The sequence below is a fragment of the Aptenodytes forsteri genome, unplaced genomic scaffold (assembly GCF_000699145.1).
Source record: "Aptenodytes forsteri isolate BGI_AS27 unplaced genomic scaffold, ASM69914v1 Scaffold94, whole genome shotgun sequence".
NCBI classification, from domain to species: domain Eukaryota; kingdom Metazoa; phylum Chordata; class Aves; order Sphenisciformes; family Spheniscidae; genus Aptenodytes; species Aptenodytes forsteri.
The window spans coordinates 3,825,605-3,834,313 of NW_008795017.1; the positions used below are offsets into that span (position 1 = coordinate 3,825,605).

The window sequence follows — 8,709 nt, forward strand, 5'->3', positions numbered from 1 at the left end:
AGATAATTATCTATCAGCACTAGATAATTAACTATTCTGACATATAGGTAGTAATGGTACATAACAAACAATGAAACATGATACACACCCTTAATGATACATGCCTTAATACTGACGTGCCACGAAATAATCTATTGATGGTAAATTCCTAAAATGAAATTTCTCCCACAAATTACAAAAATTAACATTTTTCCTAAATGATTTTTTTCTGGTATTTTATTGAAGAAAATGTCAAATTATATTGCCCCTGAAATTCAATGAAGACCAATTTTTTTTTTCTGAAATGAAAATTCTGTATTTCAATCCACTTCAGTTTTACTGTAGCAGATGCACTGCATTTTGCAACCACACTCCATTTGCTGATTAAATCAAATTTGAGACAATTAATTCTCAGGCTTTAGGGTGTAAGACAGCCATCCAGTGAGCACCTAGCAAAGAAAAACTCTCCCACCCCTCCTGCACCAAAACAGAGATATCGGCTGGGATCTACAGCCCAGTCCTCTTCCAGCTCCCCAATCCTGTCTACATGAGAAGAGAGGAGGAGAAGAGAGGAGGAGAAGAGAGTTCAGCTGGAAGGGACCTGCAGCGATCATCTAGTCCAACTGCAGATCCTGATGCCTCATCCCAGAAAACAGCAAGAAGGGTCTGATGGCCACATCTGCTTCCCCCAGCGATGCAGGGCAGCTCTCTGGAAGGGAGCAATCTGGATTTTGATTGCTAAGAGACAAGATTTTCTGGTAACCGAAGGGCAGTATTTATAAATACCAAATGCTTAGGGAGAAGGAAACAAAACTGTCTGGCTTAGCTCAGACCCTCTTTGCTCACACAAAAATCAGCCTGCATCCCACCAACCCCACCAATGCTCCACTGGAACTTCACCAGAACGCTGTGCAGGAGGAGAGAAATGCCTGGACTTGACAGCTGATGTAGATGCAACACTTGGTGGTGTCAGAGGGAAAAAGAACCCAAAAAAACTCCAAACCAACCCCCCCAAACCAAACCATTAACAAAGAATGGAGCCCAAGCCCATGGCTGCAGCAGGAATGCAGCAATGAGGCTGCAGCAAAATGCTCATCAGACCTGTAAGTCTGTGTGTGGTTAGCTAGTTAAATGGTTAACTTTGCTACCGAAATACTTAAATACAGCTAAAATACATGTTAAGCACAAAAAGGGGTACAATGAACAGGGGATACTGTTCTTTTTAAAGAGACAAACACATTAGATAGGTCAAAACTGTCTAAGTAAGTTGGGGTTTTCAGCCTTCACTTCAAAAAAACCTTTTCATTAACATTCAGAAAATTTTCCCTTCCTTGAAGCTTGGCTATTCTGAAACCCAGCGTGCATCCCATGTCAAAATTATTCACATATTTTATTATGGCAAAATTGACAATTTAGGTTCCTCTACCCTAAATGGCATAATGGAGATCAGACTTCACCAGCTGATTCCCATACCCAGCTCAACAGCTCGTGGTCAGCGGAGAACGGGACTGAAACCCTTTGCAAGAAGCCAGTTGCGGTGCTGCACTGGCAAACCTACAGCATCTTCTCACCACTTCCAATGGACGTGCTGTGCTGCCCACACCGAACTGTGAAGCATCCAGTCACTACCACTGGCTTTTTTCTGTGTAAGGTAGAAATCGAATAGTTATTGAAAGTTATTCTGCATTCCTGATAACTAAAGAGAAAGCTGTAAAAAAACCCATTGTTGAACGTCTACTTCATTTCAAACGAAGGCTTGAAGGGGATGGAAACACTCACTCACATGTTTTTGCGTGCTGAGGCCCCGTGTGTCTCCACATGTGTTCATACTCGCACAACTGGGGATCATGCTTGAGACAGCCACGGCTGCTCATGGTAGCATTCCCACCAGGACCCTGGTGCCTTTGGGTGCCATGAGCCAATGAGAGCAGTTAAGCAGCTCACCAGCCAGGCTGCCGTGGGATGCAGAGCCCAGGAGGATGCCCACAGGCATGTGCATGCTGCTGGGGCACGTGGAGCAGCTCCACCACCGCTCCCCTTCTGTCAACCATCACCTCTTCTTCCAAATGCCGACAAAGGCCAGAAAGATGCCCAGAAACTCCCCAAAAGAGACAGTGCTGCATCCCCTGCTCTGAAGCAGCCCCCCGTCCCAGCAAATCCTGCAGGTGGGAAGTTTGGGGGTGTGCTGCCCACCCGTGGGTGATGTCCTTCCTACTATGCTCCCCAGAAAGGGGGCTGCATCCAAACCACCTATGGGAAATGATCCCTGACCATGCTTTTTTTTCCTCCCCCTCTGGAAACACAACAGCTGGCGGTCCGTCCGACCCGCAGGCATCCAGCCGGACAGACATGCTGTCCATAGATAGCTCTGACTGCACCCCTCAGCAGACCTCAACCCCAGGACGTACGTTTATTTTTTCTTTTTTATCAGGGCACCAAGCTGCTGCAGGGTGATAAGCAGGAGAGGAGCAAGGAAAGGATCCACACCAAATTACCGCAGTTGTTTTTAATTAAGAGAGGCAGGGCCTGATCTAAAAGCCAGCAAGGTGGAGGGACCCGAGTGCTGGTATGATGTCCACAGGAGGTCTCATTTGCTTAAATTAGATGACCCCACAAGGGCTCAGATTGATGAAATCCACTTCATCCCCTCGGTGGCTACCCAAGTAACTCCACTGAGCATCCCCAAACCAGCTCGCCCTCTTACACCAAAGCCCCTGCTTACACCAAAGCTTCTCCGAGCAAGTACCAGGTCCCTGATCATAAGCCAAGGCACCCTCTTATTTTATTCCAAGCCTGGCCAACATGATGGAGATCGCATGAAAATTAAAAATTTAACGACTCACTGTAGAGGGAAGGGGGGGAAAAAAAAAAAGTGTTGAGCTCATGACTAATCTGCAGCTCTTGCTATGGACAGGATTTGTACAGCCATGTTGATTTTTTATAAAAATAGTAAATCGTATTACCCCCATGCTGCAAGACCAAAGATTCACAATGATACCTTAATACAGCTTAAATAAAAATAGCACTACCTGAGTCAATCTGAGGATGATAATGCTTTGTAATCCCACACTATTAGAGGATGAACAGTTGTATAGCAGTGAATCAACATGAGATACTTGCATTAGGAGACGCTCCTTTTTCATGCTATATAGCAACATCTATACAAAATGTAGAAGGCAGGTGGCATTTGTAGGAGGCACAGTACACGACGGGGAAAACAGCGCTATTATAGAATAATCCAAACCCAGCACCCTGCTATCTTCCAGTTTGGAAATCTTAGCTAATAACTCACATTTTTATTTTCCCCATCACAGTAAAGAATTGTTGAAAAAGTTTGAATTTTAGGAGTTCTCGAAAAAGTGGGCAATCCCGAAGCCTGTGTGCAACCAGGCAGAAGATTAATTCATAAAAACAAACATGGATGAATAGCAGCGTTGCACATTCATTCTGGGTTTTTTCTTAATATCCTTGAATGAGCAAACAACATATATGGAAAGCAAACGCACAACACAACATAGAAATGCCTCATCAGTGAAAATAATTAAACCTTTTTATATTAAAAATATAGACAACAGACTCAAATACCAATTTTTAAAGGTGGTAGGGGGGAAAAAAGCATGCTTTGATTAGTGACACATTAAACCATAATAAATTCTTCTTAATTACTTCGTTACGTAAGCCACTTACACGAGGTACTTAATTTGCTATTGTGCTCCCCATTTGTTCTTTTTTAAGACACATTTTCCAATTAATTGCACCTTTTTTTTCCCCCCACTGCGGTATAGTCGTATGTATGGCAGACATCTGGCCCGCGCAGCTTCCTCCGGAGGGTTTCAGCAGACTGTGGGGAAAGGTAACAGGAAAAGGTAACAACGGTGAAAAGTCTCCGTTTCCCCAACAGGATTTGAATCCTTAGACCAGGGAGTTTTCCAAGGCTGTAGCTCAGAGGATGCGCAGGGAAAGGGGAAAACAGCCTCAAACTCCCCCTTGTCTTGCCTGCTCCCTCCTCCTCCTCCACTCCAGTGCTCAGCCTGGCTCTGCTGCTGGTTTTCCCTCCCCGCAGAGCCCAGATGCTCAGAGGAAGGGTGACCCTGCGGGACCCTGGAGATGGGGACACGGGTGGGCTGTGGGGAAGACCGGGAGATGCTGGCAGGGACAGCAGAGGAGGAGCTGTGTCGGTAGGCACTGGGGCTCAGGGATGAGGACATCCCAGTGAGGGGGGATGTCCTAGCGATGGAGAAGGTCCCAGAGCCAGGCCATGGGGAGGTGCCCACAGCCCCACTCTATGCACAGGAGTATTTCCAAAAACACCCCAGCACCAACAGCAACAGCATCCACTGATTTCAATGCCAAGCCACAGGTGGTCCTGAGGTATCTCCAGGAGCCCAACCCTCCAGTACTCCGTGTGACCTCCCATTCAGGGGGAGCCACCTTCCCTCGAAAACAAAGGTCGCACAGGTTTCAGCTCAGCGTGCAGTTTAAAAGTAAAATGTTTCTCAAAGCCAGTTTGGTAGGGCAGATCTGTCAGTCTTTGGCTGCAAAAAGATTCACTTCAAAACTCAAGTCCTGGATGTTGAAGCGATGCACGCCAGCACTGGACTGGAGGATTGAGAAGCCCCATTTCAGCTGCAGAGCCCCATGTCCATGCAAGCAACAGGCAGTCTCCGCTGTTTTTCATGCCATTTCATGCCCTATCCCCTGCCTCCCTTGGCTGTGGGGCACGGCTGCTGGTGCGCTCCCCCGAAACAGCACAGAGACTACGGTGATGCCACTGCTGCAGCCCCACCGCATCACACCTGGGACCGAGATGGCCCTCACGCCCACATCACACCTCCAACCCCCGGGCACAAGCGCCCCAGCAGCACCCTGAAACACGCCGAGGCATGAGAGACCCCCAGCACGGGTGCCAATTCGTCCGTCCTGCCCAGGGCGGCCCCAACGCAGGTGCGTCTCCCATCCTGTGTCTGGCTCCCCAGTCTCCGCTGCTCAGAGCTGCTTATGAGCTTACAGGCAGAAACACAGGTAAGCAGCTTGCCCCGTCAGAGCCCGCAGTACCCCATCAGGAGAGCACCCAAGTGCCTGTTCCCCCCTTCCCCAGCTGACACCCTCACCTCTAGGTGTGCTCAGCTGGCGTAAAATTTGAGCTACTTTCAGGCACTTTCATGTATTTTTTGTTTTCATTATGCTATACTTTTCTCTGAAGCCACCCATGCGCCACTGGCTACACATTACATTTTGCAAAATGCCCAGCTGGCTCAGCACTGGTCTGCCTTCAAGTCAGTCTCTTACTATATGCTAAATATGAACTGAGACAGCCAGACCACCGTAAGGCTCCATACAGAAACTGTCACACCCTGGAGATGTACCTTCATACTGGTACGGATCATCTAAATTCCCAAATTGGAATAAAGAACACACCTGAATTTGAAAAGGCGAGGAGGAATATCAAACATTAAAGCAGCAAAAATGTGATGTATAAACACTTGACACCTCTAAACTCTGTTGCCAAAAGTGCATCAGGAGCCCAGTTTTCCCCAACAGACCACAGGACCTTCATGCTTTTGAAAGCACTGCCCAAAGGGACTACCTAGGAGAAAGAAACATTAACTCTGGCAAGCACAGTCTGGAGTACTAACAAGTTTTTTTTACTGATAACCTATTCAGGTGTTACCTGAAACAACAAGAAAAGAAAATCCAATTGTAAGTACAATTTAAACTGGCAGTTTAAAATTGCCTGGCCTTTACACACACGGTATTACAGTCACCAACCCCATACTCCCCTCTGCCCTCAGGAAAAGAGAGCTTGATTCATCTTTCAGCATCTCAGAAAGATCAACTGATGATTCAGGTCCCAATATAGCAATTATCAGTACGAACAGTGTGCAGGTTTATAATACAGATCCAATCATAGCTGCAGGGCTGGGGGAGAGGAGAGGTTCATAAGCTGTTACTCACAAGAGCATTTTGGCAAAAGGCACACAGGATTCATAATTCGGCCTTATAAGACACATTGTTTATGGACGTAAGCCTTAGTGAGAAGAACTGTCTGGGGTTAAATTAGCTCCCCTTATACAGAAAACGTGGATAACACAGTTTATTAAGTAGGGGATGTTTTCATCGACAAAAGATGTAATTGGTGACAAATACATTCAAGTGGCATTAAATAAGACCCTTATAAATGTTAAATAAACATTTTCTGGCCAAAATGAAAACATACTTAAGGTGGACACAAGCACAGTACAACACACCAAACCCCAGCAACCTCCCCTGCCCCCACAAGAAACAAGTGCAGATGGCTACATTTCAGCTGTACGGACACTTCAAATCAACCTGGGACCATCTGTATCAAAAGGAACCTTATCTATGGAAAATACATTGATTTGGAAGATGGAGAAGTCCATTACAGGTTTGGGACATTCAACTGTAGTTCATCAGTCAGTCTGAACACACAAGAGCTTCAATAGCTTGTAACCTGTGCACTAGGGAAATGCAACTAAAGAATAAACTTCCTGAGCAATTAACGGGTAATGATATAATTTGGTTAATCTCATTGGAAAGAAATCTAGAATTGAAAGAGGAAACAGGGAAACAACGAAAACAAACAGCAAAGGGTGCTACAGAGCAGAGTCCCGGCTGGCATTTGCTGGAAGAGATCGGCTCCACCAGAGGAAAAGAAATTGCACTGATTTACATCAGCGTAAGAAGTGGCTCTCCGGCTGCAACGCCACAACATTGGCATTTCTTAGCAATCTCACTCTCCTGCAGCTCTTTACTGATTTAATGTTTCACTTACTTACAAAGAAGGACTTAATGAAGTGCATACAAATGAAATACATGGAAGTCTTGCGTGCGGGCAGGACAAAAATCAGTCACATGCAGCAGAGATTAGCACGAGTTACGCAGGTCATTTAACCCTCTGGACGTTGCATTCCTTTAGATTAACATAGACGGTCAGAACAGAAGGAAAAAAAAAACCCTGTTGCTCTCTGACACAGAAAACACTTTGCCCCACTAGACAGTGCAGGCTTTTAGTAAAAAATACAGCGTAATTTGTACAGATTTTCCCTAAAGTCAAATACTTTTAAAAATATAACATTTACTTCACTAATCAAGTCTCAGAAAATTCATTCTGGTGCAAAGGTGTTGTGGTTTAACAAAAGGTAAAGTTTAACATTTTGATGCCAAACCCCTCCTCAAAAATTAGCTCTAAAATTAAAGCATGCCACAAGCTCAACAAATGCAAATTTCTGCACCCAGTGGAGAACAGAAACCAATACTTGTATTTTCTATTACTAATTTAATTTTTCTATTACTCATTTAAAGAGTGCCTTGAAAGGAGCAGGCTCTGGAAAGTACTCACCACCTATCTTGGAACCTCTTCAGAGAAAGTCCACAGGGCTCGAATGCCTGGAGGAGAAGACACAAACCAAACATGCTTTACATTACAGCTTTCTTTTAAGTGACAACCTTCCCACTTTTTGGCCTCCCCTATAAAAACCAATTTTCCCAGCTGAAAAAGAAATCAGAATTAGTCTAAACATGCAAAAACTCTGCTCCAGTTCTTACCCTACACTGAGAAACCACTTTGTTGCCTGCATTTGCATTTTATTATGTGTCCTGAAATAGAAAACAGCTCCCATGTTGAAAAATGCACAGATTTCTCTCAAATTCGGACAGCAAATTCTTCTGGCATTCATAATCCTGAAACCACCCTACATACTTTAAACCTTTTTTGTAAAACTCATCTTTCACAATAAGCAAGTATCAAGTTCAGATTCAGAAGGTTTTCTTGGCTTATACCTCAAAATATTACTACACCAAGATCTAAAAAAAGGAGAAAAAGAAATAAAATATGAGGGAGCCAGTTTCAAGTTTTCTGGAGCCATTAAGCATTGCTCTGAAAGGTTAGAAATCACTTCTTTTTCCGTTGAGCATGCTTCTCAAGAAAGCAGAGTATAATAATTTGCATCCCTTCAGCATCTGCCAGCTGTGAATCCTGAGGGTTCATCAGCACTTAAGGAGTCACAGATGAGAGCACCAGGAGCGAGCTCACCTGCTCCTGCTATTCCTAATCTCTCAAAGTCTGTGGATTAGAAAATTGAAAACAAGTGACTTGCTCCAATTCCCACCCTCCCACAGAGCCTTCCATGATTTCCCCCAGCACCAAGGCCAGGCACAGCTGGGAAGCATTCATCTCCTCCAGCCCAGCGTCTCCAGCCCCACCACACCAACTTCTTTCCTGCCAGACCCTTGTCTGACCCAGTAACCCCACAACTTCGGCAAACAAAATCCCACCAGGTTTGGGACCCTACTCCCAGGTGCCTCCAGCCCACCCCTAACACACACATTTGGTCTGCCCAATGCAAAACCCCAGCCACAGAGATCCCAGACATTACCAAAGCCTCCCAACAGTGTCCTTCAACACTCCACCAATCCTACAAGTAGGAGTTTCTTCCTTTCGTGACACCATTCAAACTCGTTACCGCTTGCCCTAACCCCCCCAGACATGGGACAGGGGGTTCATATTTCTCCCCTCGCAGCAGTCTTCTAGACACTGCAAACCTGTTGTGCCAATCCTTCGCCTTCGCTCCAGACCAAACACCCCACTCCTTCCCATCTTTCCTCTTGGGTCCTGTTCTTCAGATCTCGGCTGGCCTCTCTCATTTCCTCCATGTCTTCCCCCAAATGCAGTGCCCCACACTGGCTCCAGTACTCCAGCGATGCCAAAGC

The 8,709-nt window shown here is 45.6% G+C and overlaps 1 protein-coding gene across 1 annotated transcript in view; it reads right to left on the bottom strand.

Annotated features, from left to right (window-relative positions):
• Positions 1-7,395, bottom strand: part of HPCAL1 (hippocalcin like 1) — a 52,696-nt gene extending 45,301 nt beyond the window's left edge. The window contains exon 1 of the mRNA XM_009275583.1: positions 7,340-7,395. The gene's annotated coding sequence lies outside the window, so the exon portion shown is untranslated. The remainder of the gene's footprint in view (positions 1-7,339) is intronic.
• Between the last annotated feature and the right edge of the window lie 1,314 nt (positions 7,396-8,709).